Below are 27,107 nucleotides of genomic sequence, written 5' to 3' on the forward strand. Positions count from 1 at the left end.
AAATAAAAAGCATTGTGTTAGACGAAGAATCCTGAATTCACCCAGTATTTTTATATGCGTATTCATTTTTATTTTATTCATTTTTTATCTCATTATAGATTCTCTTTGCTATATATACATATTACTTATTGTTATTATTATTTTTACCAGAGCACTGCTCAGCTCCGGTTTATGGTGGTGCGGGGGATTGAACCTGGTACTTTGGATCCTCAAGTATTAGAATCTCTTTGCATAACCATTATTTACACCCGCCCTTTCTTATTTATTTTACTTGATCTCACTGCTTGATGTGGAAACACTCAGGGTCACATTTGCTCATCTGGGAGTCCATAAGGTAGTCATTGAGGTATACACAAAAATGTTCTTGTGCTACCACGCGATCTTGAACACGCCCAAGAAACGCTCGGGTTTCCTAAACAACACAAACAGCCGGCAACGGACATAGAAAAAGGCAATAGCGCGGACTACTTTTATTTCCTGGTTTATGCTCTGGGCTTGTTTGTTGATGCCTTGGACAGTAGCCCGACCTTGCGTTGGAACGAAGCTATTTTTCGGCGCTCGACTGTGGTGCCTTGAACGACTGTGCGCACTCCGCCGTTGATGCCTGGGGCGTTCGTGTATTCGGTGATCTCTTGCGCCGTCTTCTCGCTTGATGTCTCCTGAGCGTCGGTGGCGGCGCCGGGTCGAAGGCTGACTTCCCCGCGAGGCCCCCAGCGGCCAGGCTGTTCTCTCCCGCCGGTGGAGAGAGAGGATCCGTCGCTGCCCTTCCGCCCCTTCTTCCTCTCGGTGGCTTGGTGTCCCAGCTGGGCTGCAAGCCAAGCCCCCGCCCGCCTCGCAGGTAGGCCCGGGAGGAGCCTGGGAGGCCGGAGCCCGGCATCCTTCCGCCGCCGGCTGGAGACCTTGGCGCCCGGGGTGGGCGGGCGGGCCTGCCGCGGAGACTCGGCCGGAGGAGGAGCTACCCGGCTGCGCTCGGGGGCGCGGTCGGTGAGGCCCCGGGGTGCGGAAGGAAAAACCGGAAGGAGGGAGTGATGCCGAGCTGCCTGGTGTGATTAGGTAGGGAAGGGATGTGGGGTGCCGGGGACAGGTGGGGGGTCGCTCTCCGGGAACGGACGGAGCTGTGCGCGCGTCCAGCCCCCCAGGCTCCAGGTGTCAGGAGCCGATTGCACCGGCGCCCCCTCTGAAGTCCGGCTTTGGGAGAGGGACTCTGGAGTGGGTGGGTGGAGGCGGGTAGCATTCGGCCCTCTGGCTCCTTCCGAGTCAGGTGTCACGTCCTGGCTCTTTTGGGAAGTAGGGAGACCGAGGCTGAGTTCTGGGACGTGACTTTTCTCCTGTATCCTTGAGAGGTCTTTAAATGCACCGTAAGTCATTTTGGGGTCATGTGCCTGTTCCTTCCCCTCACCTTCACCCCTTCCATTTTGCCAGCTTAGGCACACGGTCATCTGCTGTTCTGATGATGGCCCGTGATTTCTTTCTTCTTAGGAATATAGATTGTAGGTTCTACAGAAGTGAAAGGATGATGTGTTGTTGCTGCTGAGCAGTCTGTATCATTTCATTGAGAGTAGCAATGGCAGTTTCCATTTTATTTTATTTTACAGATCGTTTTGTTTATGGTCCAGTTTCCTTCTTTCCTTTCTTCCTTCCTCCCTTTCTTTAATTTCCTTCCCGTCAGCCTATATTTCTTAAGTGGAAGTCTCTCAGCTGTTAGGTTGAGTGGCTCAATGAGGATCGTGAGGATTTAAAGTCAAATGATTATTCTTTGAATTTGCTTTCTAGGAAGAACCTAGTGAAAGGGCTCTCTTTTGGAACAGCTTTGATATATTTGACTAGAGATTTAGTTACTGCTTTACACGAGCTTTTAAAAGGTGATGTGTAGGAATCATTCAAATAGTGAGACTAGTTTAGACCAAAAGTTAACATTCTGGGAACTCTTGTTATGCTTTCCTTTTTTCCAACTTGGACATTTGGGGGCTAAGTGGATTTATTTATTTTTTCTCCCTCTGGATTCTTGTTATGATTCTAATTTGTGTAACTTGTTTGTTGAAAGTGTAATCAGCCCAGAGGTCATTCTAGGTTGGATGTTTCCATGGTATGTAGAATCAGTAAAGAGAATGGTTTTCAGATTTAAATTCCTAGTCATTGGCAGGCAGTTGAATGGATCTATATTTGTTTAACAAGTTTTAGCATTCCCATATGAGTTTTGGAACAATTATTATTTCTCTTTTTTGGGGGGTAGGGTGGAGTGGGTATGAAGCAGGCTTGAGATCAGTAAGATGTGAAGGAAGGGTTTTTGATCAAGATTTCCTGGTTTTTTAAGAGCTCAGTTCTCCCAGACAGGAATTAAAGAACCACCAACCTCCTTTTTTTTTTTCTTTTACTTTTTTAAAATCTTTTTTTATATGTTGGATAATGACAGCCAGAAATTGAGAGGGAAGGGGGTGATGGAGAGGGAGAGAGAGAGAGAGAGAGAGAGAGACACCAGCAGAACTGCTTAACTGCTTGTGAAGCTTCCGCCTTGTAGATGAGGACTGGAGGCTCAAGCCAGGATCCTGTGCATTTTAACGTGTGCACTCAACCAGGTGTGCAACCACCCGGCCCCCCACTAGCTTCTTTTGATGGAGAATCTAGGTAGAGAGGTTAGGCTAAGGTTAGGCTAAGAATGTACATTTTCTGAAAAAGTTTTTATGGTGGGAATCTATATCTGAGTAAAGCATTTAGAGAAGGAAGCAACCTTCATCCCCCTTGATATTTACAAGTTATGCATAGGTTTTTTTTTTTTTTTTTCCCCCAGAGCATTGCTCCCCTCTGGCTTATGGTTATTGTGGGGGATTGAACCTAGGACTTTGGAGCCTCAGGCATGAAAGTCTCTTTGCATAACCATTATGCTATACCCCCACCCCCAACTTTTTTGTTTTTATTATTGTAATTATTATTGTTGTTATTGATGTCGTCGTTGTTGGATAGGACAGAGAGAAATGGAGAGAGGAGGGGAAGACAGAGAGGGGAGAGAAAGATAGACATCTGCAGACCTGCTTCACTGCCTGTGAAGCGACTCCCCTGCAGTTGGGGAGCCAGGGGCTCGAACCCGGATCCTTATGCCGATCCGTTAATGCTTTGTGCCACATGCGCTTAACCCGCTGCGCTACCGCCTGACTCTCCGATATTTTACATTAAGTCACTTCTTTCCCTAAGTTAATTTTTAAAATTTATTTATTTTCCCTTTTGTTGCCCTTGTTTTATTGTTGTTGTAGTTATTGTTGTTTATGTCATCGTTGTTAGATAAGACAGAGAAATGGAGAGAGGAGAAGACAGAAGGGGGAGAGAAAGATAGACACCTGCAGCCCTGCTTCACCGCATTCGAAGCGACTCCCCTGCAGGTGGGGAGCCGGGGGCTCTAACGGGATCCTTATGCCGGTCCTTGCGCTTTGCGCCACCTGCGCTTAACCCGCTGCGCTTAACCCACTGTGCTACTGCCAGACTCCCCCTAAGTTAATTTTTTTTTAAGTTAAGAGTTTTCTTAAACTAAAATTTGTTTCTGACAGGTAAAGTTTTTGTGGTCAATTATTGTTAGAGTGCATTTAAATTTTTGTATCATCTTTGTTTTATTGGGTAGAGAACTAGAAACTGAGAAGAAGGTGAGGGTAGACAGGGAGAAAGACAGAGACACCTGCAGCCCTGCTTCACCATTTGTGAAGCTTTTCTCATGCAGCTGGGGACTAGGGGCTTGAACCGGGGTCCTTGGGCACTGTAACATGTGCAACACCACCTGGCCCCTCAGAATGTATTTACATGCCTAGGAGAATGTGGCAGCCTGCCTAGTAATGTGAAATTGTAGTAGAAATCAGATTACGGATTTGGGAAGCCTGGGTTTAAGTCCTAGGCTAACCAGCTTGCTAGCTGAGAAATCTTGTACAAATTTTGAGGTTGTCCCAGGAAGGTTTCTTTCTCTCTCTCTCTCTCTCTTTTTTTTTTCTTTCCTTTTTTTTTACCAGAATACTGTTCAGTTCTGGCTTATGGTGGTGCGGGGGATTGAACCTGGAGTCTCAGGCATGAGAGTCTCTTTGCATAACCATTATGCTATCTACCCCTCCATTCCCCAGGAAGGTTTCTGTCCTACTATTGAGTATTTACTGTGTCATGTTCTTGACTATGCTACCTCATTTAATAGGGTAAATGGGTAGATATTATTTTCTTCATAGATACTGAATTAGGCAGTAAGGTGACCAAGACTACACAGCATGTTACGCCGTAGCAGGGCTAGGATTCAAATTTTGAGTGCTTAAATAATGGGAAAAGTAGTGTTTCTGTCATCATATGTCTGCTGAGAAACAGTACATGGAACTACTTTTGGAAAGATAAAGTGCTTGGGAGTTGGGCGGCAGTGCAGCGGATCCTCGCGAAAGCAAGGACCTGCATAAGCATGCTGGTTTGAGCCCTGGTTCCTCACCTGCAGGGGAGTCCCTTCATAGGCAGTGGAGCAGGTCTGCAGGTGTCTGTCTTTCTCTCCCCCCTCTGTCTCCCCCTCCTCTCTCCATTTCTTTCTGTCCTAACAATGACGACATCAATAATAACAACAACTACAACAACAATTAAAAAATAATAAGAAAGATAAAGTGCTCTTCAAATATTAATGTCTATGCATTTTACAGTCACGGGGAACAGAAGACATCTAGGCTTTTGGACATATTGGGTGCTTTCATGTAGCATTATGTCTGACAGTCAAGGAGGATAGAGGTGACAAACGTGCAATCAGCACTAGAGAAGCTTAGTAATATGAATGAGGAGGACTAAGTGCTTGGTAGTGTTACGGAAAATTTTAGGTCGTATACAAACTTTCAGGTTGTATGGTTAGATGGAGTGACACCAGTTAGTTAGGATCATAGGTAAAATTTTGAAGTTGCTCTGCCTCTTCCTTTTTCCTAAGGGCTTCCTTTTCCATCTAAGCCTTTTTTCTTTCCTCTTTGAGCATTGTTCTCAGGTTGTGCTTTTTCTCTGAGGTATGGACAATTTGCAGTCAGACCTTTTGTGACTACTTGATTGTGACTTTGTTTCAGTCCTTACCTTCTGAGGCTTCCATTCATTGAGCAAGTACTGAACTGCCCCTTAGATTCTGTGATACAAAAGTATCCATGAATGTTTATTCTAGTGAGGAGCAGAGTTGACTAGGTAGCTGATAAATATTGAGATTTAAGGGATACTCAGAAAGAAACAAACAGCGACTGACACAGAAAAAATGGTGTAAGCATAGAACCTGGCATTTGCAGGGGTTGGAATCTTTAGTCGTGACTTCCTTAATCCTCTAAAACGTTGCAATCACAGCTTACTATGATTTAGTAAATTGAAGTTGCCCTGCTGCTAGCACAGTGGCAGTCTTCATTTTAGATTGTTACATGTACTATTTGTCTGTTACTTAATATGTGATGAGGTTGGGATTGGCATAGTAAAGAATAACTATGACTTATTATAAGTACCCAGTATGCTCAGCTAAGAAATTTAGTTCATGTTTATTATTTTTTCCAAATTAATTATCCTTTGAAAGTTGAGTACAATGAATTTAAACACTTGATACATCTCTTGAGGTGCATTTGTAGCAGATAATAAATTGAACTACTTAACGTTACCTAGAGGGAGAGATTTAAGAGAATTGTCTTGCGATTGAAGAGAGATCATGTAGGTTGCTGCTTAGTATGTATGTAATAATTCTTACAACCTTGTTTGGTATCTTTGTGATTTTGTTTTGAGATTGACTTATGTTAGGGTGGAGGAGACAGCATAATGTATATGCAAAAAGACTTTCATACCTGAGGCTCCAGAGTCCTAGGTTCAATTCTATACACTCATAAACCTGATCTGAGCAGTAAGGAAAAAAGATTATTTATTTATCTATTTATTTTTAAGTATTTTTAAAATTTGTTATTTATTCCCTTTTGTTGCCCTTGTTTTATTGTTGTAGTATGATTGATGTCGTTGTTGTTGGGTAGGCCAGAGAGAAATTGAGAGAGGAGGGGAAGACAGAGGGGGAGAGAAAGATAGACACCTACAGACACCTGGGTGAGGGTAGATAGCATAATGGTTATGCAAAGAGACTCATGCCTAAGGCTCCGAAGTCCCAGGTTCAATCCCTTGCACCATCATAAGCCAGAGCTGGGCAGTGCTCTGGTGTTTCTCTCTTTCTTTTTGCATCTCTCTCAAAAATAAATAAGATAGTCGCTTCACAGGCGGTGAAGCAGGTCTGCAGGTGTCTGTCTTTCTCTCCCCCTCTCTGTCTTCCCCATCTCTCTCCATTTCTCTCTGTCCTATCCAACAACGAACAGCATCAACAATGGCAATAATAATAACCATAGCGAGGCTACAACAACGAGCAACAAAAGGGGGAAAAATGGCCTCCAGGAGCGGTGGATTCATGGTGCAGGCACCGAGCCCAGCAATAACCCTGGAGGAAAAAAAAAAAAAATAAATAAACAAATTATATGTGTGTGTGTGTGTGTGTGTGTGTGTAGTCACCTGCAGGCCTGCTTCACCACCTGTGAAGCAACTCCCCTGCAGGTGGGGAGCCGGGTCTCGAACCAGGATCCTTCCGCAGGTCCTTGCGCTTCATGCCACGTGTGCTTAACCCACTGCGCTACTGCCAGACTCCTTGAAATTACATTTCTAGCTGTGTAGTTACTGAGGCAAATTTCACATTTTATGATTTCGTCATTTGTTTATTTCTGCTTTCCAGGAGAGAACATATATTCCCCCAAGAATCAAACTTAATTATATATATATATATATATATATATATATATATATATATATATAATTTTAAGTGAAATTTTGTGCTGAGTTAGAGAGGGTTAATATTGCATGTTTGACTTGGAGAATTAGTTTCGCTGACCAATGTAAACAAACCCCCCCCCCCCCAAATTATCTTCCCAACCTCCTGGCTCAGTGGCTTAGTGTTTACTGGGAAAGAGAAACCTCGAAAGCAACAGTGTCTGAAAGTGTTCCAAATAGAAGCTAGATGGCAAAACTTTGAAGATTTTGTAATATATGTAGCAAAAACAGGCCACAACTATTTTAAGAACAGATGAATACTTCTTTGCAAAACAGGTAGAAAATGCCTTAAGTTAGTATTTGGATTTTACTATCAGTTTGAGCTGCAGCTTGTTGAAAGATTACCCAGAAGTTGATTTAAAGCATGGAAAAGAATGATATTTAGGGAAAGGTTAAAGCTACCAAGTTACTTTGGGCAAACTTTTGGAAGAGTGATATTATGTTTTTTGTGCATAGTGGTAAGGTCTTAAGAATTCAGTGACAGGGCTAGGGAGAGAGTGTAATGCCTATGCAAGAAGATTTATTTATTTTTGGGACCAGGTGGTGGTGCACCAAGTTGAGTGCACATGTTATAATGCTCAAGGACCCTGGTTCGAGCCCCTGTTCCCCACCTACGGAGGAAAAGCTTTACCAGTGGTGTAGCAAGTATGCAGGTCTCTCTGTTTTTCAAAGATTTTATTTACTCCTTAATGAATCGGATAGGAGAGAGAAGCTTGGTGCTCCAGCACATGTGGGATCAAGGATCCACCTGTGGGCCTCATGTTTGCAAGCCCAGAGCTCTGCCACTGCTATCTCCTGCACCTCCTATATCCTTTCAAGTCTTGCAACTGTACTAAAGACTGGAGTGAAAAAAAAAAAAAAGCAGTGTCCATGCCTTCCTTTTTTTTTATATATATATATTTATTTACTCATTTTAATTTATTTTATTTTTGAGAGATCCAGACAGAGAGAGACATCAGAGCACTGCTCAGCTCTGGCTTATGGTGGTGTGGGGGATTGAACCTGGGACTTTGGAGCCTGAGGCATGAAAGTCTGTTTGCATAACTATTATGCTATTCCCCCCCACCCTATTTATTTATTCCCTTTTGTTGCCCGTTTTTTTTTTAAATTTATTTCTTTATTGGGGAATTAATGTTTTACATTCAACAGTAAATACAATAGTTTGTACATGCATAACATTCCCCAGTTTCCCATTTAACAATACAACCCCCACTATGTCATTTATCATCCTGTTGCCTGTTTTTTAAAAGATAAAGATTTTATTTATTAATGAGGAAGATAGGAGGAGAGAGAAAGAACCAGAACATCACTCTGGCACATGTGCTGCTGGGGATCGAACTCAGGACCTCATGCTTGAGAGTCCAAAGCTTTATTATCTCCCAGACCACTGCCCTTGTTGTTTTATTGTTGTAGTAGTAGTTATTGTTGTATAGGACAAAGAAATGGAGAGGAGGAGAAGACAGGGAGAAAGATAGACACCTGCAGACTTGTTTCACCACCTGTGAAGCGACTCCCCTGCAGGTGGGGAGCCGGGGGGGGGGGGGGGGGGGGGGCTGAAACCAGGATCCTTATGCCAGTCCTTGGCGCTTTGCGCCTCCTGCGCTTAACCTGCTGCGCTACCGCCTGACTCCCTGTCCATACCTTTTTAGGTGATAATCTAGAGGAGAAGCAATAGAAATAATTCAGCAGGGAGAGGGGGTCAGGTGGTAGCGCAGCAGGTTAAGCACACTTGGTGTGAAGCCAAGGACCGGCGGAAGGATCCCGGTTTGAGCCCCCGGCTCCTCACCTGCAGGGGAGTTCCTTCACAGGCAGTGAAGCAGGTCTGCAGGTGTCTTTCTCTCCTCCTCTGTCTTGTCCACTATCTCTCTCTATTTCTCTCTGTCCTATCTAACTATGACAACATCAATAATAACAATAACTACTAAAACAATGAAAAACAACAAGGGTAACAAAAGGGAAAATAAATAGATATAAAAAATTAATAAAAAGAAATAATTCAGCAATAAATATGGAGTTGATAAAGTCCTAAAGAAGCCAAGATACGGGGATCAGGGAAGTGGCACAGTGGATAAAGCATTGGGCTCTCAAGCATGGGGTCCTGAGTTCAATCCCCAGTACATGTACCAGAGTGATGTCTGGTTCTTTCTCTTTCCTCCTATCTTTCTCATAAATAAATTCTAAAAACAACAACAACAAAAAACAAGGTATCTTAGGGCCTTGGGGAAGATTTCTAAAGTAGAGACTAGCAGGATGAAAGAGAGGAAGGTAGACGGAATAGCTTTGGGGCAGGGAAAGAATTTGGCACGCTGAGAAACTGAAAGGGAGTGGTGGAGGAGGAAGGAGTGGGGAATAGAAGGAACATAGTTAGCCAGGATTGTGTCAAGGACTTTGAATTTTTTTCTCTTTTCTTCTTTTTGCCTCCAGGGTTATTGCTTGGCTCCGTGCCAGCACTATGAATCCACTCTTCCTGGAGGCCATTTTTCTTCTGTCTTGATTGGATAGGACATAGAGAAATTGAGAGAGGGTGAGAGAAAGACAGACACCTGCAGACCTGCTTTATCACTTGTTAAGCAATCCCTCCCCCCCACAGGTGGGAAGTAGGGGCTTGAACTAGGGTCCTTGAGTCCTTAGTACAGTGTATGCTTAACCCAGTGCTCTACATCCTTGCCCCCTGGAAAAAAAAAATTTTTTTTCTTTTTAATTTTTTTTGTTTTAATATTTATTTATTCCCTTTTGTTGCCCTTGTTTTATTGTTGTAGTTATTATTGTTGTTGTTGATGTCGTTGTTGTTGGATAGGACAGAGAAATGGAGAGAGGAGGGGAAGACAGAGAGACAAGGGAAAGACTCCTGCAGACCCGCTTCACTGCTTGTGAAGTGACTCCCCTGCAGGTGGGGAGCTGGGGGCTCGAACTGGGATCCTTATGCCGGTCCTTGCGCTTTGTGCCACCTGCGCTTAACCTGCTGCGCTACCACCCGACTCCCAATTTTTTTTTTCTTCTAAGTTTAATTGGAAGCCTTTGAACTTTTTAAGAGAAAAGTGTTGTGATCTAATAAAGGAGTTAAAAGATCACTTTGCTGATATTGAGCAATTTCCCCCCTGAAATTTGTAAAGATAAGGACAAAGAAATGAACTAGAAATTGTGGAAAATTTGGTATGGATTCATACCCCTGTTGATATGTAATTCTGAAATATAAAAATAAAATAAAAAAAGTTGTGGAAAATTTAGACAAGAGAAGTAGAGGAAATATAATAGCTAGGAAAAAAATAGGAGAAAAAATATATAATAGTTAGGAAGTCTTACAGTGGTCTAGACAAAAGCTGATGCTAATTTGGATTAAGGTGTAGGCACTAGAGATAGGAGTAAAAAGATTCAGTAGTTATTTTAGAATTAGGACAGGGAACACTTAATGGATTTGATGGATGTATGGGGAGATGTGTCATATGATTTCCAGATTTCTGGCATGAACATTTGGGTAGATGAGGTTGCCATTTCTGAGATGGAAACATTGGAGAAAGAACAGATTTCAACTAAAGTTGAGGTGTTTGGAATGAAGACCTTAATTTTAGTCATGCTAAGTGTGAGATGTCTGTGAAAACACGTTAAATGTAGACATCATGTAAGCAGTCTGTGGGCTATTGCTCAAAAGTGGTTCTGGATAGAGGATGTTTAAGGGCTGTTTGCAGCCAAGGAAAACGGATGAGATTATACATGTAGACTAGGAGGAGAAGAGTGTTCTGGACCCAGCACCAAGGAATTTAAGAACAAATCTTAGAAACAGAAATGAGCATATACTAAGGATACCTGGTGTTTTATTTATTTATTTATTTTGCCTCCATGGTTATCGCTGGGGCTTGGTGCCTGCACTAGTAATCCACTGCTTCTGGAGGACATTCTTATTTTCCCATTTTGTTGCCCTTGTTGTTATTGTTATTGTTGCCACTGCTGCCGTTGTTGCTGGATAGGACAGAGAGAAATTGAGAGAGGAGGGAAGACAGAGGGGGAGAGAAAGATAGGCTCCTGCAGACCTGCTCCAGCACTTGTGAAGTGACCCCCCCCACACACACACACACACAGGTAGGGAACTGGAGTCTTGAACCGGGATCCTTAAGCTGGTCCTTGCACTTCATGCCATCTGAGCTTAACCCGTTGTGCTACTGCCAGATCCCCTGTTTGTTTTAACCAGAGCACTGCTCAACTCTGGCTTTAGTGGTGATGGGGAGTGAACCTGAGACCTTAGGGTCTCAGGCATAAAAGCCATCTGTATAATGATTATGCTGTCTCCACAGCCTGATACATATACACATGCACATGCACATGCACATGCACATGTACCTGCTCATGCTCATGCTCATGCTCATGCTCATGCTCATGCTCATGCTCATGCTCATGCACATACACTTGGGGTTTACACTCATCATAGGAAGAATGTCAGAAAGCTGACTGATGTGGTCCGGGAGGTGGTGCAGTGATAAAGCTTTGGATTCTCAAGCATGAGGTCCCGAGTTCGATCCCCAGCAGCACATGTGCCAGAATGATGTCTGGCTCTCTCTCCTCCTATCTTTCTCATTAATAAATAAATACAATCTTAAAAACAAAAAAAGAAAGAAAGAAAGAAAGTTGACGGAGTCGGGTTTAAGAAGGATAAAAGGAGGGGCTAGGCTGGGGCATACCCAGTGAATTGCGCATTTTCCCAAGCAGAGAGATCTGGGCCAAACCTTTGTCCCCCTCAGCAGTGGGAGAAGCTCCACAAGTTGTGGAGCAGTGCTGCATGTGTCTCTCTCTCCCTCTGCTTCTGTCTTTCATCAGTAGGAAAAGAAAGACTTCTGAGAGGCCTTTGGTGAAGCCCCCAAAATGGCAACCCCCAAACAAACAAAAGGAGAAAAGTTAATGTGTAGAGCTGGATTTGTATGTTTTGATCAGTTAAGTCTGTGAAGGTAGGAATTCTTTCTTCTTTCCTTCCTTTCTTTCTTTTTTTCTTTCATTAATAATGGTTGACAAGACCATAGCATAGGATAAGAGGGGTACAATTCCACACAGTTCCCACCACTAGGGTTCCGTACCCCATCCTTCCATTGGAAGTTTTCTTATTCTGTGTCCTTCTGGAAGCACGGACCCAGGATCATTATGGGGTGCAGAAGTATCTTCATTTTTTTCCGAAGCTGCTTAAATTTGCAATCTCCTAGGAGTTTGTAGAAAAAGAAAGAGTCTAGGGCATGGCTATAGTTATAAGGTTTTGAGAGCAATGATTCTCACAGTCTTTTATTTTCTTCCCTTCAGAGTTTAGGGGTTTACTTAGGTACTTTGAAGCTTTGCTATATTAGTTTTTATATTTTCATCTCCCTAGTAGATGATTGTGTTTTGGGCATTATTGGTTTTTAAAGCTCAAGTGTCTTTGTCTTACTGTTTTCCTTCCCGTAGACATTATTACTTTAGTTAATTAGCTAAGGTGCTTTATTTCTTTATTCACATGAAAATAATGTATAATTTTTGGGGGGAGCTGGGTGGTGGCACACCTGGTTGAGTGCTCATGTTATAATGTGCAAGGACCTGGGTTAAAGCCCTCAGTCCCCACCAGCAGGAGGAAAGCTTTGCGAGTGGTGAAGCAGTGCTGCAGGTGTCTCTCTGTCTCTCCCTCTCTATCACTCCCTTCCCTCTAGATTTCTGGCTGTCTCTATCAAATAAATAAATAAAGATAATAAAAACTGTTACATATTTTTTGTTGTTCCACCGTGTATTTACCACTCCCAGTGGCCATCCCCTCCTTCCTTTTCCTTTTTTTTCATTTGGTAGGACTGAGAGAAATAGAGAGGAGAGGAGTAAAAAGGGAGAGAGAAAGAGAGACACCTGCAGCACTGCTTCTCAACTTGTGAAACTTTTCTCTCCTGCAGGTGGGGACTGGGGGCTTGAACCTGAGTCCCTGTGCATGGTAGCATGTGCTCAGCTGGTTATGCCTCCATCTGACATCTATGCTACTATTACTACTACTCTCATCATATTTAGTCCCTTTTGTTGCCCTGTTTTTTATTGTTGCAGTTATTACTGTAGTTGTTATTAATGTCATTGTTGGATAGGACAGAGAGAAATGGAGAGAGGAGGGGAAGACAGAGAGAGGGAGAGAAAGAGAGACACCTGCAGACCTGCTTCACCTCCTATGAAGCGACTCCCCTGCAGGTGGGAAGCTGGGGGCTCGAACTGGGATCCTAAGCCGGTCCTTGGCTTCGAGCCAAGTGTGCTTAACCCGCTGCACTACTGCCTGACCTCCTCTTTTTTTACCCTCCCTTCCTCCCTTCCTCCCTTCCTCCCTCCCTCCCTCCCTCCCTCCCTCCCTCCCTTCCTTCCTTCCTTCCTTCCTTCCTTCCTTCCTTTTTGCCTTCAGGGTTATTGCTGGGATCAGTGCCTGCACTAAGAATCCACTGCTCCTGGAGGTTATTTTTCCCCTTTTGTAGCCATTGATGTTTATTATTGTTGTGGTTATTATTATTCTTTTTGCTGTAGTTGTTGGATAGGACAGAGAGCAACCCAGAGAGGAGGGCAAGACAGGAGGAGGGAAAGACAGACACCTGCAGACGTGCTTCACTGCTTGTGAAGCAACCCTCATGCAGGTGGGGAACCTGGGGCTCGAACTAGAATTCTTACACCAGTCCTTACCCTTCGTGCTATGTGTGCTCAACCTGCTGCGCTGCTGCCCGGCCCCATGTAAGAAGCTTTTAAAAAATTTTTTCTCTTTTGTTCTCCTTGTTGTTTTTCATTGTTGTTGTAGTTATTATTGTTGTTGTTATTGATGTCGTCGTTGTTAGATAGGACAAAGAGAAATGGAGAGAGATGGGGAAGACAGAGGGGGAGAGAAAGATAGACACCTGCAGACCTGCTTCACCACTGGTGAAGGGACTCCCCTGTAGGTGGGGAGCTGGGGACTCGAACTGGGATCCTTAAGCCGGTCAATGGAGAGAGGAGGGGAAGACAGGAAGAGAAAGATAGACACCTGCAGACCTGCTTCATTGCCTGTGAAGTGACACCCCTGCAGGTGGGGATCTGGGGGCTCAAACCAGGATCCTTACGCTGGTCTTTGCGCTTTGCGCCACATGTGCTTAACCCGCTGCACTATCGCCCGACTCTCCAGGCTTCCTAATTTTTTAAAATTAATTAATTAAATCCCTTTTTATTGCCCTTGTTTTATTGTTATAGTTATTATTATCGCTGTTGTTATTGATGTCGTCATTGTTGGATCGGACAGAGAGAAATGGAGAAAGGAGGGGAAGACAGAGAAGGGGGTGAGAAAGATAGACACCTGCAGACCTGCTTCACTTGTGAAGCGACTCCCCTGCAGGTCAGGTGGGGTGCCGGGGGCTCGAACCGGGTTCCTTGAACAGGTTCTTGTGCTTTAGGCTTCCTAAATTTTATAATCTCCTAAAGGAATATTGTTCAGGTGGTATTAGCAGATATTCTCTTTTCACAGAGGACAAGGCAGGAGGGAATGTGTGTTAATTGCAACAGAAGGGTTATAGATTAGAAATTAGAAAGAACTTCCTGACTATAAGATACTGGAATGTTACCAAGGAAGGATGTGAAATACCTTCCCTAAAGACCTAGTAACTATCTTTCTGTGATAATTTCGGTATAGGTTTGCTTAGACATTAGTGAGATGACAAAGATGTCTAAATAAGGTTCTTGGTAACCTCAGGACTTAATTTGCTAGATGGTTAATGAAAAAAGGTATTTCTGGCATCAAGGTATCTTTCTCTTGTCTCTCTACCTACCTTCCCCTCCCCTCTCATTTTCTGAAATAGAAACTAGAAGGGGGGGCGCACCTGGTTGAGCGTACATGTCTACAGTGCTCAAGGTCCCGGGTTCTAGCCCCCAGTCCCCACCTGCAAGGGGAAAGTTTTGTGAGTGGTGAAACAGGGCTGCAGGTGTCTCTTTATCACCTCCTTCTCTCTCAGTTTCTGGCTGTCTCTATCCAGTAAACAAACAAACAAACAAAACCTTAAAAAAATAGGAAATAAAAAGGGGAAAAAAGGAAAAAGTGGCAATAAATAAATAAATAAATAAGAAAAATAGATACAGAGAAAGAAACCAGAGCACCGGATCTTTCGCCAGTGTATTGAGGGCTAGGCTTGAGCCTTGGTCTCCATGCTTGGGAGAGCAGTTACTCTGCTCGGTGAGCTATCCTGCTAGCTCCACTAGAACAATTAAAACATATCTGGGAAAGGGAAATAGCATAATAGTTACACAAAAAGATTTTTATGCCTGACACTCCAAAAATCCCAGGTTCCATCCCCTGCATGACCATAGGCCAGAGCTGAACAGTGCTCTGGTGAAAAAAAAAAATCTTTTGGGTGGTAGCGCAGTGGGTTAAGTGCATGTGGTGCAAAGCCCAAGGATCCCGGTTCGAGCCCCCGGCTCCCCACCTGCAGAGGAGTCCCTTCACAGGCGGTGAGGTGAAGCAGGTCTGCAGGTGTCTCTGTCTCCCCCTCTCTGTTTTCCCCTCCTCTCTCTATTTCTCTCTGTCCTATCCAACAACGATGACATCAACAACAACAATAATTACAACAACAATTAAAAAACAACAGGGGCAACAAAAAGGAAATAAGTAAATATTAAAAAAAATAAAAAAGAAATACAAAAAATCTTTTAAAGTTTCATGTATTTTTCTGAGAGACTGAACACAGGGCTGCTTTGCTTAACTTTGTCATGAAGCAGAGACAGTGGTGATGATCTGTCCTGGGGCCTCAGGCTTGCAAATCTTGCTTTCTTTCTACTGCTGAAGCTATGATATTTCCAGAGTCTCCTGTTTTAAGCTAGTGCCTTTCAAACTGTTCCATGGAGACGCCTACAGGTGTTCATGAGAGTAAGGAAGCCACTTTGCATCTCCCACTTTACTTAAGCCAGAGAGGTTTAGCTTTATTTTAAGCACTTTAAGATAAGATGGTGTTTGTGAATAATTTTGCTTCTTTAAAGGGAAGCAGAAATTTTTCTGTTTAAAAAGGTGTTTACAAAGGAAAGATAGAGAGAAGGAAGGAAATGAAAGAAAATTAGCTAAAACAATCTAAAGATTGAAAATATGGTTAAATTATATAATTGCCAGCAAGGAAATTGCGTCATTTTGAAGTGACTTGCTGCCACAGCTACAGGCTCTGTGCAATGAATTTATCCTGTCCTTAGGGAATGTGGCATGGACTCTCAAATTTGAACACTAGCTGAGCTCTTAGGTAGCTGTGGGGCTTGGGGATACTTGCTTATTAAAGCTGGTAGCTACAAATACACAATGTGGTGATACCATCTACTTTTCAAGAGTGGTTTTAAGGATTAGAAAGAACACGTAAAGTCTCTGAATCACAGTAAGTACTTCAAAGTCCTGAATATTATTAAGATGATGTTTCTGGTGGCAGATTTTTAGGGTGTATTGACATATTCCTGTCAAATGTCCACAGAGCTTCTGACATGTCAACGCTAGGCATCCTTTATCTCTCTCCCTCACTGTGGGTACTGAAGCTTTTCTGTTTTTGATACAGTCTTTGAACTACTCTTTATTTATTTGTTATTGGATAGAGACAGAGAGAAATTGAGAGAGGAGGGGGGAAATAGAGAGGGAAAGAGACAGAGAGACACTGCAGCCCTGCTTCACCACTCATAAAGCTTTCCCCCTGCAGGTGGGGACCAGGGGCTTGAACCTGGGTCCTTGCGCAGTGTAGTGTGTGCGCTTAACCAGGTACACCACCACCTGGCCTCTGAACGACTCCTAAATTACAGCTTATACTTTGTATAACTAGTTATTTACAGATGCACCTATCATTATGAAGTGAGAAAACCTGGACTTCAGTAAGTTAATTTTCATTGGATCTGAAAGAAAGAAGCAAGGACTGTGAGCTTGCTAATCTGGTAGAGAGTACACTTTACCACGAGTGAGGACCTGGATCCTGGACCACCTCAGAAGAATATCTGCAAAGGAGAAGCTTCTTGAGCAGTGCAGCAATGCTGTAGTCTCTCTCTTTCCTTTTTTTTTTTTTTTGTCTCTCACACCTATCAGAGTAGCAGTAGATGATTATGACGATGATAATTTTTGCCACCCATGTTATCTCTGGGGCTCAGCATATTCATGACTCCACCATCCCAGTGGTATTTATTTATTTATTTATCTATCTAATTGAAAAAAACATTTAGAGGGTGGAGACAGACAGAGGAAAACAGTCATACCTCTAGCACTGCTCTACCATTTGTAAAACTCTCATAGGTGTTGGGGGACCAGGGACTAGAACACAGGTTCCTGTGCTTGATAATGTGTGTGCTCTACCATGTGAGTCACCACTGACCCCTTACTGTGTGTTTTTTTTATTATCGAGAAATAAATTTAAGATCTGATATCAAAATAATGTCTAGCAATAGGGGAAATGACTCAGCAGGTAGAGCACAGGACTTGCAGGCATGAGGCCCTGGCTTTGGTCCCCGACATCGTATATGCTGGAGTGGGGTGAAGTGGTGTTTTGGTTTCTGGGTCTGAAAAATGATGTCTGAGTCAATTTTAACCCTGTTCATCTATAATTTGGCCAAGAAGGTTAAAGATACATAATGCTCATTGCCAAAACATCCACAAGCCACGGCGTTATTTTTTTTACTTGGACTGTGAAGAGATTCTGTTCATCTTTACTGAGCGTGTCCAGTGCACTGGTACATGAAGTGGCCCCCTGGCGGTCAAGGAGGGGAATATGGAACTTTTATAATATCTGGGCGAGCCAGTGGCACACCTGGGTAAATGCACATTACAGTGCACAAGGTCCTAGGTTCATGCCCCTGTCCCCACGTGCAGGGGCAAAGCTACACAAGTGGTGAAGCAGGGCTGCAGGTGTCTCTCTGTCTCTCTCCCTCGCTGTTTCCCCCACCTCTCTCAATTTCTCTCTGTCTCTAGACAGTAGTAAGTAAAATATAGTTAAAAAAAAAGAGAGAGAATATCAGAGCAGAATTGAAACTAAGAGTAATTGTAACGTGTGCTTAACCAGGTGCGCCAGCACCGGACCCCTTTAAGAATAATTGTTACAAGGTTCATATGAGAGACTTAGCATTTACTTTTGGGAGGAGAGGTGGATACAATCTTTTTATGTTCATGGGTGATAATATAAAGAAAATTCTGATAATTTGGGAGAAAAAAAACTACTTATTTATTTATTTTTTTGCCACTGGTTCCTGCACTACAAATCCACCATACCCGGTGGCCATTTTTTCCTTTTTTTTTAAAAATCTTTTCTATTTTTATTTGTAATTGTAATTGAGAGGAGGGGAGAGGAGATAGAGAAGAGAAAAAGACAAACACCCGTAGACTTGCTTCACCACTCTTGAAGCATTCCCTTGTAGGTGGGGACCGAGGGGCTTGAACCTGGATCTTTGTTCATGGTGATATGTGTGCTTACCTGGGTGCATCACCAGCTGGCTCCTGGAAAAACAACTTCTTTCAGGCCCTGTGAAATAGCTCACTTGGATAGTGTGCTGCTTTGTCCCGTGCATAATCCAGCTTGGAGTCCCGCCCTCCCTGCATAGATAGTGGCGTCTGTGCTGTAGTCTATTCTTCTCTCTCTCTCTCAACCAGAGCACTGCTTAGCTCTGGCTTATGGTGATGCAGGGGATTGAACCTGGGACTTTGGAACCTCAAGTATGAGTGTCTCTCTCATTCTCTCTCTCTCTCTCTCTCTCTCTCTCTCTCACACACACACACACACACACACACACACACACACACTTTATTTGGACAAGTGTTTTCATGTTGAGTCAGTTGGTTTTTGCCAGTAAATGGGAGTGGGGAAGAGTAGGTTTTAGAGGTAGGAGTATATAAAACATTAGCATCTAACAGTGGTAATAGTTCATTGTACAAAATGGATGTTTCATAAATTCTCAACAGTAGATATACCCTGTACATCTGTGTTAAAGGAATACATCTTCAGAGAATTTATTTGCTGTTGGGAGAGCCATCCCCTCATCCCCTGATTGGCTGAGAAGAAAGAAATCATTTAGTATTGTTCTTCTCTGTGGGCCTGTCGGGGGAGGAGGCAGAGAGGGAGATGACTCTCTAGAATGTGCCTTCTGCACCGCCCTTGCTCTCTGGTGCTCTCCCCCAGCGGGGCTGACCCAGCTGTTCAACATTAGCCTGGTTTGCCCCCATCAGAAAAGAATCTTTTTTTTTTTTTTTTTTTGCCTCCAGGGTTATTGCTGGGGCTCGAAATCCACTGCTCCTGGAGGCTATTTTTTTCTCTTTTGTTGCCCTTGTTGTTGTGGCTATTGTTGTTATTGATGTCATTGTTGTTGAATAGGACAGAGAGAAATGGAGAGGGGAGGGGAAGATGGGGAGAGAAAGATAGACACCTGCCGACCTGCTTCACTCCCTGCAGGTGGGGAGTCGGACTTGAACTGGGATCCTTACACCGGCCCTTCTGCTTTGTGCCATGTGTGCTTAGTGCTATATACGCTTAACCCACTGCGCTACTGCCCAGCCCCCAGATTTAAAAAAAAAAATTATTTATTTTCCCTTTTGTTGACCTTTTTTTTTTTTTTTAATTGTTGTTGTAGTTATTGTTGGTGTTGTTATTGATGTCATCATTGTTAGGACAGAGAGAAATGGAGAGAGGAGGGGAAGACAGAGAGGGAGGAGAGAAAGATAGACACCTGCAGACCTGCTTCACTACCTGTAAAGCGACTCCTCTTCAGGTGGGGAGCCGGGGGCTTGAACCGGGTTCTCCACGCCGGTCCCTGCCCTTTGTGCCACGTGCGCTTAACCCGCTGCGCTACCACCCAACTTCCCAGATTTTTTTAAGCCCTCTATGGTACAGTACTAGTAGGTGGAGAACAGAGGCATCAGGGTAACATATAGTGTATGCCATCCCATTTTGATATAGAAAACAGTTAGTACATGTAGGAGGGAACTGCAGGTTTGCATGGTTATCTCTCAGGAGGAAGACTGATGAAAGTATTGTTTTTTTTTTTTTTTTTTTTTTTTTTTTTTTTATTAATTAACAAAACCATAGGGTAGGAGGGGTACAACTCCACACAATTCCCACCGCCCAATCTCCATATCCCACCCCCTCCCCCGATAGCTTTCCCATTCTCTATCCCTCTGGGAGCATGGACCCAGGGTCATTGAGGGTTGCAGAAGGTAGAAGGTCTGGCTTCTGTAATTGCTTCCTCGCTGAACATGGGCGTTGACTGGTCGGTCCACACTCCCAGTCTGCCTCTCTCTTTCCCTAGTAGGATGGGTCTCTGGGGAAGCTGAGCTCCAGGACACATTGGTGGTGTCTTCAATCCAGGGAAGTCTGGCTGGCATCCTGATGACACCTGGAACCTGGTGACTGAAAAGAGAGTTAACATACAAAGCCAAACAAATTGTTGAGCAATCATGGACCCAAAGCTTGGAAAAGTGGAGAGGAAGTATTAGGGAGGTACTCACTGCAAACTCTAGTATACTTCTGCTTTCTTACTTTGGTGCCATACTCCAAACTCAGTCAATTTCTGCTTTGCGTTTCTACTTCTTCTTCCTTTTTTTGTTTTTTTTACATGCATAACATTCCCCAGATTCCCATTTAGCAATACAACCCCCACTATTTCATTCGTCATTTTTCATGGACCTGTATTCTCCCCACCCACCCACCCACCCCAGAGTCTTTTACTTTGGTGTAATACTCCAATTCCATTTTAGGTTCGACTTGTGTTTTCTTTTCTAATCTTGTTTTCAACTACGGCCTGAGAGTGAGATCATCCCATATTCATCCTTCTGTTTCTGACTTATTTCACTCAACATGATTTTTTCAAGGTCCATCCAAGATCGGCTGAAAACGGTGAAGTCACCATTTTTTACAGCTGAGTAGTATTCCATTGTGTATATATACCACAACTTGCTCAGCCACTCATCCGTTGTTGGACACCTGGGTTGCTTCCAGGTTTTGGCTATTACAAATTGTGCTGCCAAGAACATATGTGTACACAGATCTTTTTGGATGGATGTGTTGGGTTCCTTAGGATATATCCCCAGGAGGGGAATTGCAGGGTCATAGGGTAGGTCCATTTCTAGCCTTCTGAGAGTTCTCCAGACTGTTCTCCACAGAGGTTGGACCAATTGACATTCCCACCAGCAGTGCAGGAGGGTTCCTTTGACCCCACACCCTCTCCAGCATTTGCTGCTGTTACCTTTTCTGATGTGTGACATTCTCACAGGAGTGAAGTGATATCTCATTGTTGTCTTGATTTGCATTTCTCTGACAATCAGAGACTTGGAGCATTTTTTTATGTGTTTCTTGGCCTTTTGGATCTCTTCTGTGGTGAATATTCTGTCCAATTCCTCCCCCCATTTTTGGATGGGGTTATTTGTTGTCTTGTTGTTGAGTCTGGTAAGCTCTTTATATATGTTGGTTATTAAACTCTTATCTGATGTATGGCATGTAAAGATCTTCTCCCATTCTGTGAGGGGTCTCTTGATTTGGGTAGTGGTTTCTTTTGCTGTGAAGAAGCTTTTTAATTTGATGTAGTCCCATAGGTTTATACTTGCCTTAGTCTTCCTTGTAATTGGATTCGTTTCATTGAAAATGTCTTTAAAATTTATGCGGAAATAAGTTCTTCCAATATTTTCCTCTAAGTATCTGATAGTTTCTGGTCTAACATCCAAGTCCTTGATCCACTTGGAATTTACTTTTGTATTTGGTGAAATACAGTGATTCAGCTTCATTCTTCTGCATGTTTCAACCCATTGTTTCCAACACCATTTGTTGAAGAGACTCTGCTTTCCCCATGTAATAGTCTGGGCCCCTTTGTCAAAGATTAGATGTCCATAGGTGTGGGGTGAAAGTATTGTTTTACAAAGAGTATGTGTTATCATTAAAACAAACAAAATCTTTGGCTAGCTAGTAGTCACTTCTGATGGATTGCACATGTTACCATGCACAGGGACCCAGGTTCAAGTCTCCAGTCTCTGCTTACAGGAGGAGAGCTTCATGAGGAGTGAACCTGTGCTGCAGGTCTCTTGCTTTCTCTCTCTCACTTGCTCAGGCTCTTTCTCTCTCTCTTTCTCTTCTCTCTCTCTCCCTCCCCACCTTTCCCTCTTTCCTTGTCTTCCCCATACCTTTCGATTTGTCACTATCTAATAAATAAGATATTAAAACCTCTTTATTTTGAGATTTATACACATCTGTAAGAAATAATGGAGATCCTGCACATCTTTTATCCATTTTCTCGCATCTGCAACGTCTTATAAAATAGTGAACTGTCACAACCAGGATATTGCTATTGATAAAATGAAGATACAAAACATTTCCATTATTGCAAGGATATCTCCTGATGCCCTTTTATAACTACCCCTCCCCCAGTTATTAGTGGTCAGACAGTGCAATAAAGCTCTGTCCAGAGAATGAAGGAAAAATACTCACTGGGGAGGTGGCCTGTCATCAGCTCTGCCAGCCCAGTCTCTTACCCTGACAATCACTGTTCTCTCTTCCATGGCCATTTCAAGACCACGACTTAAACAGATTCATGTCATATGTCACCTTTTTCTTTCTTGCTTTTTTCTTTAAATTTGATTATATTTATTTATTTATTTATTTATTGAATAGAGACAGCCAAGAATTGAGAGGGAAGGGGATGATAGAGCGGGAGAGAGGCAGAGAGACACCTGCAGCCATGCTTCACCACTCATGAAGCTTCCCACATGTAGGTGGGGACTGGGGGACTCGAACCTGGGTCCTCGAGCACTGTAACGTGTGCACAACTAGGTATGCCACCACCTGGCCCCTCACCTTTTTCTTTATCCTTTTTTATTTATCATAGTTCCCAGGGGAGTCATCCAAGTTGCATGTACCATAATTCCTTACTTTTTTTTTTTTGTTAGTGATTTATAAAAATTACAAAATAACAGCTGTACAACTCCACACCTTTCCCACCACCAGGGTTCTGTGTTCCCATTCCTTCCATTGGACACTGCAGTGATTCTCCCAAGGTCATAGATATGGGTTGACTATTACTTCTATGTCTGTCTATCTGCCCATTTTTTCTGTGGTCCTGGTCCTGCCTTCTCTTCCATCTTAAGCCACTGACACCTATTACTGCTTCTGTATGTCTTTCCTTATTTCCTCTTCTCTCTTCAGGTCTTCATGGAATTGGATTTCCCAACCCTTTAGTCATCTTCCTTTAACATTTATTTTTCTTTTTATTTTTTTAAAAATTGTATTTATAGATTTATTATTGGATAGAGACAGAGGAATTGAGAAGGGAAGAGGAGACAGAGAGGGAAAGAGACGGAGAGACACCTGCAGCCCTGCTTCCCCACTTGTGAAGCTTTTCCCCCTGCAGGTGGGGACCAGGGGCTTGAACCTAGGTCCTTGAGCACTGTAATGTGTGCTCTTAACCGGGTGTGCCACCATCTGGTTCCCTTTTAACATTTCTATCCCTTTGGGAGTGAGGACCAAAATTCTTCATGGGGTGTAGAAGGTGGGAGTTCTGGCTTCTGTAATTGCTTTTCTTTTCTTTTCTTTTTTAATTTATTATCTTTATGTATTGGATAGAGACAGCCAGAAATCAAGAGGGGATGGGGGAAATAGAGAGGAAGAGAGACAGAGAGACACCTGCAGCAGTGCTTCACCATTTGTGAAGCTTTCCCCATGCAGGTGGGGACCGGGGACTCGAACCTGTGTCCTTACGTACTATAACATGTGCGCTCAACCAGGTGCGCCACCACCCAGCCACCTGTAATTGCTTTTCTACTGGACATGGGCGTTGGTAGGTTGATCCATACTCCCAGCCTGTTTTGATCTTTCGCCAGTGAATTACTTTTTAATTGCTGAGTAGTATTCTGTCATTCAGACATACCACAATTTGGTTAGTCACTTGCCCCTAGGAGAACATCTATATTTTCCTCTCATTTCTCTTCTTCTTCTTTTTTTTTATTTAGCTATTTTACTTTACAAGTATTTGGTATGTTATTTTGGATAGAGACAGAGAGAAATTGAGAGGAAGGGGGGAGATAGAGATGCCTGAAAACATTGCTTCACTGCTTATGATGCTTCCCCACTGCAGGTGGGGACCGGGGGCTTGAACCTGGACCGTGTGCATTGTTATGTGTGTGCTCAACCATGTACACCACTGCCTAGACTTTTATTTTCCTCTCTTTTTTCTTTGTTGTGGCCAGGGCCTCACTGCTGGGCTGGCCTTTCCAGATAGGGAGAGGTATGGAGGGGAAGGGGCACCATCACACTAAAGCATCTTCCCCCAGTGCCCCAGTGCTTCCCTGTGGCGTACCAATGGCTTTAAGTCTGTATTTTATTTATTTATATAATTTTTAAATTTATTTTCCCTTTTGTTGTCCTTGTTGTTTTTATTGTTGTTGTAGTCATTATTGTTGTCGTCATTGTTAGATACGACAGAGAGAAATGGAGAGAGGAGGGGTAGACAGAGAGGGGGAGAGAAAGATAGACACCTGCAGACCTGCTTCACCGCCTGGGAAGGGACTCCCCTGCAGGTGGGGAGCCTGGGGCTGGAACCTGGATCCTTATGCCGGTCCCTGCACTTCGCACCACGTGCCGCTGCACTACCGCCTGATTCCCAAGTCTGTATTTTTTTAAATTAAAAAAGAAATTGTGACAATGGCTTTGACTGTTATTCAAGCACTACATAAATTTAAGCATTTTTTACTTAAAGGGTGGAGATTTACGAAGCTCACTTTTCACAGTCCTTGTAAACAGAATCAGGCCTCTGTGGATTTGTTTATGATATCAGAAATAAACTTCTGCAAGTATTTTTTTTTTTTTTTCTTCCCCTCCAGGGTTATTGCTGGGGTTAGACACCAAGGTGTCTGCATTATGAATCTACTGCTCCTGTGGCCATTTTTTGACTTTTTTTTTTTTTCTTGTGGATAAGACAGAGAAATTGAGAGAGTGTGGTCTGGGAGAAGGGGTTACTTAGTGGTCCAGGAGGTGGCAGTGGATAAGGCGTCGGACTCTCAAGCATGAGTTCCTGAGTTTAATCCCTGGCAGCACATGTACCACTAGAATGATGTCTGGTTCTTTCTCTTGTCCTTTCTCATAAATAAATAAATAAAATCTTGAGAGAGAGAGAGAGAGAGAGAGAGAGAGAGAAGGGAAGGGGAGAGAAAACAGACACTTGCAGACCTGCTTCATAGCTCGTGAAGCGACCCCCCCCCCCCGCAGGTGGGGAGCTGGGGGCTCAAACTGGGATCCATTCGCTCCATACTATGTGTGCTTAACCCAGCGCACCACTGCCTGGCCTCCTATAAAACCAAATAAATAACATTTTAAACCAAGTAAATATCATTTTATGATGTATATATAGTATCAGAATTTTTTAAAAATATCATTTATTTGTTTATTGGTTAGAGCTAGAAATTTAGAGAGAAAGAAAGGTACACTTGGGGGGCCGGCATGTAGTGCAGTGTGTTAAGCACACATGGCGCAAAGTGCAAGGACTGGCTCTAGGATCCTGCTTCTAGCCCCAGGCTCCCTGTCTGCAGGGGGTCGTTTCACAAGCGGTGAAGCAGGACTGCAGGTGTCTATCTCTCCTCCTCTCTGCCTCCCCTCCTCTCTTGATTTCTCTCTGTTCTATCCAATAACAATAACAATAAACAACAAGGACAACAAACGGGGGGGGGGGGAATGGCCTCCAGGAGCAGTGAATTTGTAGCGCTGCACTGAGCCCTACAATAACCCTGGAGGCAAAAAAAAAAGTTCTTCCTCACTGCTTCTGAAGCTTTTTTCCTGTAGCTGAGGACTGGGGTTTGCACCCTGCTTCTTGAGCATTATAACGTGTGCTCTCCCAGGTGTACCACCATTTGGCTCAGGAACTACGGTTTTTAGAACTTTTTTTTTACTTTAATAAGGACGCTTAAAAAAAAAAGGAAGATTGTGTTTTCAGGAGGTGACATAGTAGCTAAAGTAGTGAAGCGGCAAGCGCGTGGCCCTGAGTTTGATTCCTGGCATTGCATTGCCGGAGTGACTCTTTGATTCTTTCCCCTCTGTCTCATAAATAAACCATAGAAAGGGGTGGGGGAAGAGACTACTTCTTAACTTGGCCTAGGAAGTTTAAGTGTAGTGTCTTTTTTTAATGGTCTAATAATAGTATTTGAATTGTCCTCCCTCCAAAAACAGTATATGAAATAGATTTTTGGAGCAGGGAAGTGGGAATGGAGATTGCTCCATGTACTCTGAGCATCTGCCTAATATTGCAGTACTTACAGGAATGGCACACCTCCCCGGGAAAATAATAACAAAGTTTATATAAAAGGAAAAGAAATCAAAAGGATACTAATTAATTATGTAATTCCTTTTCTTTTAAAAATATTTTGCTATATTTATTGGATATAGACAGCCAGAAATCAAGAGGGAAAGGGGTGATAGAGAGGGAGAAAGACAGACAGACAGACCCTGTATCCCTGCTTCACCACTCGCCAAGCCTTCCCCCTGCAGGTGGGGACCTGGGGCTCGAACCTGGGTCCTTGTGCACTGTAGCCTGTGCGCTCAACCAGGTGTGCCACCACCAGGCTGGCCCCTGCTGTGGTTCCTTTTCAAAGTACTGAAACCTACATTCTCCTTGCATAAAGTACCTTACTTTCTGGTACTTCGCTGTAGCAACACAGCAGTAACAATAACGCTATTGTTTTCCCTGTCTCTTTCATCTGATGATGTGTGTCTGTATTACAAATTTAGTTAATGCTGACAGCATGCTAGGAGGCAGGTATTGTATAGCTCTGGCGAGGTGAACTCCTTTATAGATAAATAGGTTGTGGCATCAATGTCATGAAATTTGCATACTTATAGAGAGAGCATGAGTCACTGTGTTCTGACTTAAATTCCTTTAGACTTATTCATACTCATTCTCTCTCTCCTAGAATCAACTTTTCATAGGTAAGATCGCCTAGGTATAAGGACTGGAAACATTTCCCCCCTGCCTGCATTGGATGTTTAAAATCTGTCTTACAGAAGCAGTGCAGTATAATGGGTAAAGCATGTGCTTTGGCAGTGAATTTGATTTTGAATCTCTCTACCATGTGTGCAGATCATTCAACTTCCCTGAGCCCAACCAAATTCTGTGGTTTGTGAAATGGGGATAATGATAGTATCGATTCACAGTGTCATTGTGAGGAATAAGTGAGATTATGTGCAAAGTGCTTTACAGCCAACTTTCTAGCTAATGATCAGTGAATATTAGATACAATTGCTTAAAATATATGTTACCTTCTGCCAATAGACTTTTTCAGTTGGTGGACAACTGGGTAAATAATTGGGATTTTTCTGCCATGTACTTACTGGTTTTTGACT

General features: G+C 43.2%; 1 protein-coding gene across 10 annotated transcripts in view; it reads left to right on the forward strand.

Moving 5' to 3' along the window:
* Positions 1-699: 699 nt before the first annotated feature.
* Positions 700-27,107, forward strand: part of AMBRA1 (autophagy and beclin 1 regulator 1) — a 208,474-nt gene continuing 182,066 nt past the window's right edge. For 8 of the 10 annotated variants that reach the window (XR_009545601.1, XM_060176495.1, XM_016186443.2 and 5 more), the window contains exon 1: positions 700-838. The gene's annotated coding sequence lies outside the window, so the exon portion shown is untranslated. Of the gene's footprint in view, positions 839-1,032; positions 1,054-27,107 lie in introns of those variants that run through there. The other 2 variants (XM_060176497.1, XM_060176496.1) reach the window with 2 other exon arrangements.

This window comes from Erinaceus europaeus, chromosome 17 (genome assembly GCF_950295315.1).
Source record: "Erinaceus europaeus chromosome 17, mEriEur2.1, whole genome shotgun sequence".
Taxonomy (NCBI): Eukaryota; Metazoa; Chordata; class Mammalia; order Eulipotyphla; family Erinaceidae; genus Erinaceus; species Erinaceus europaeus.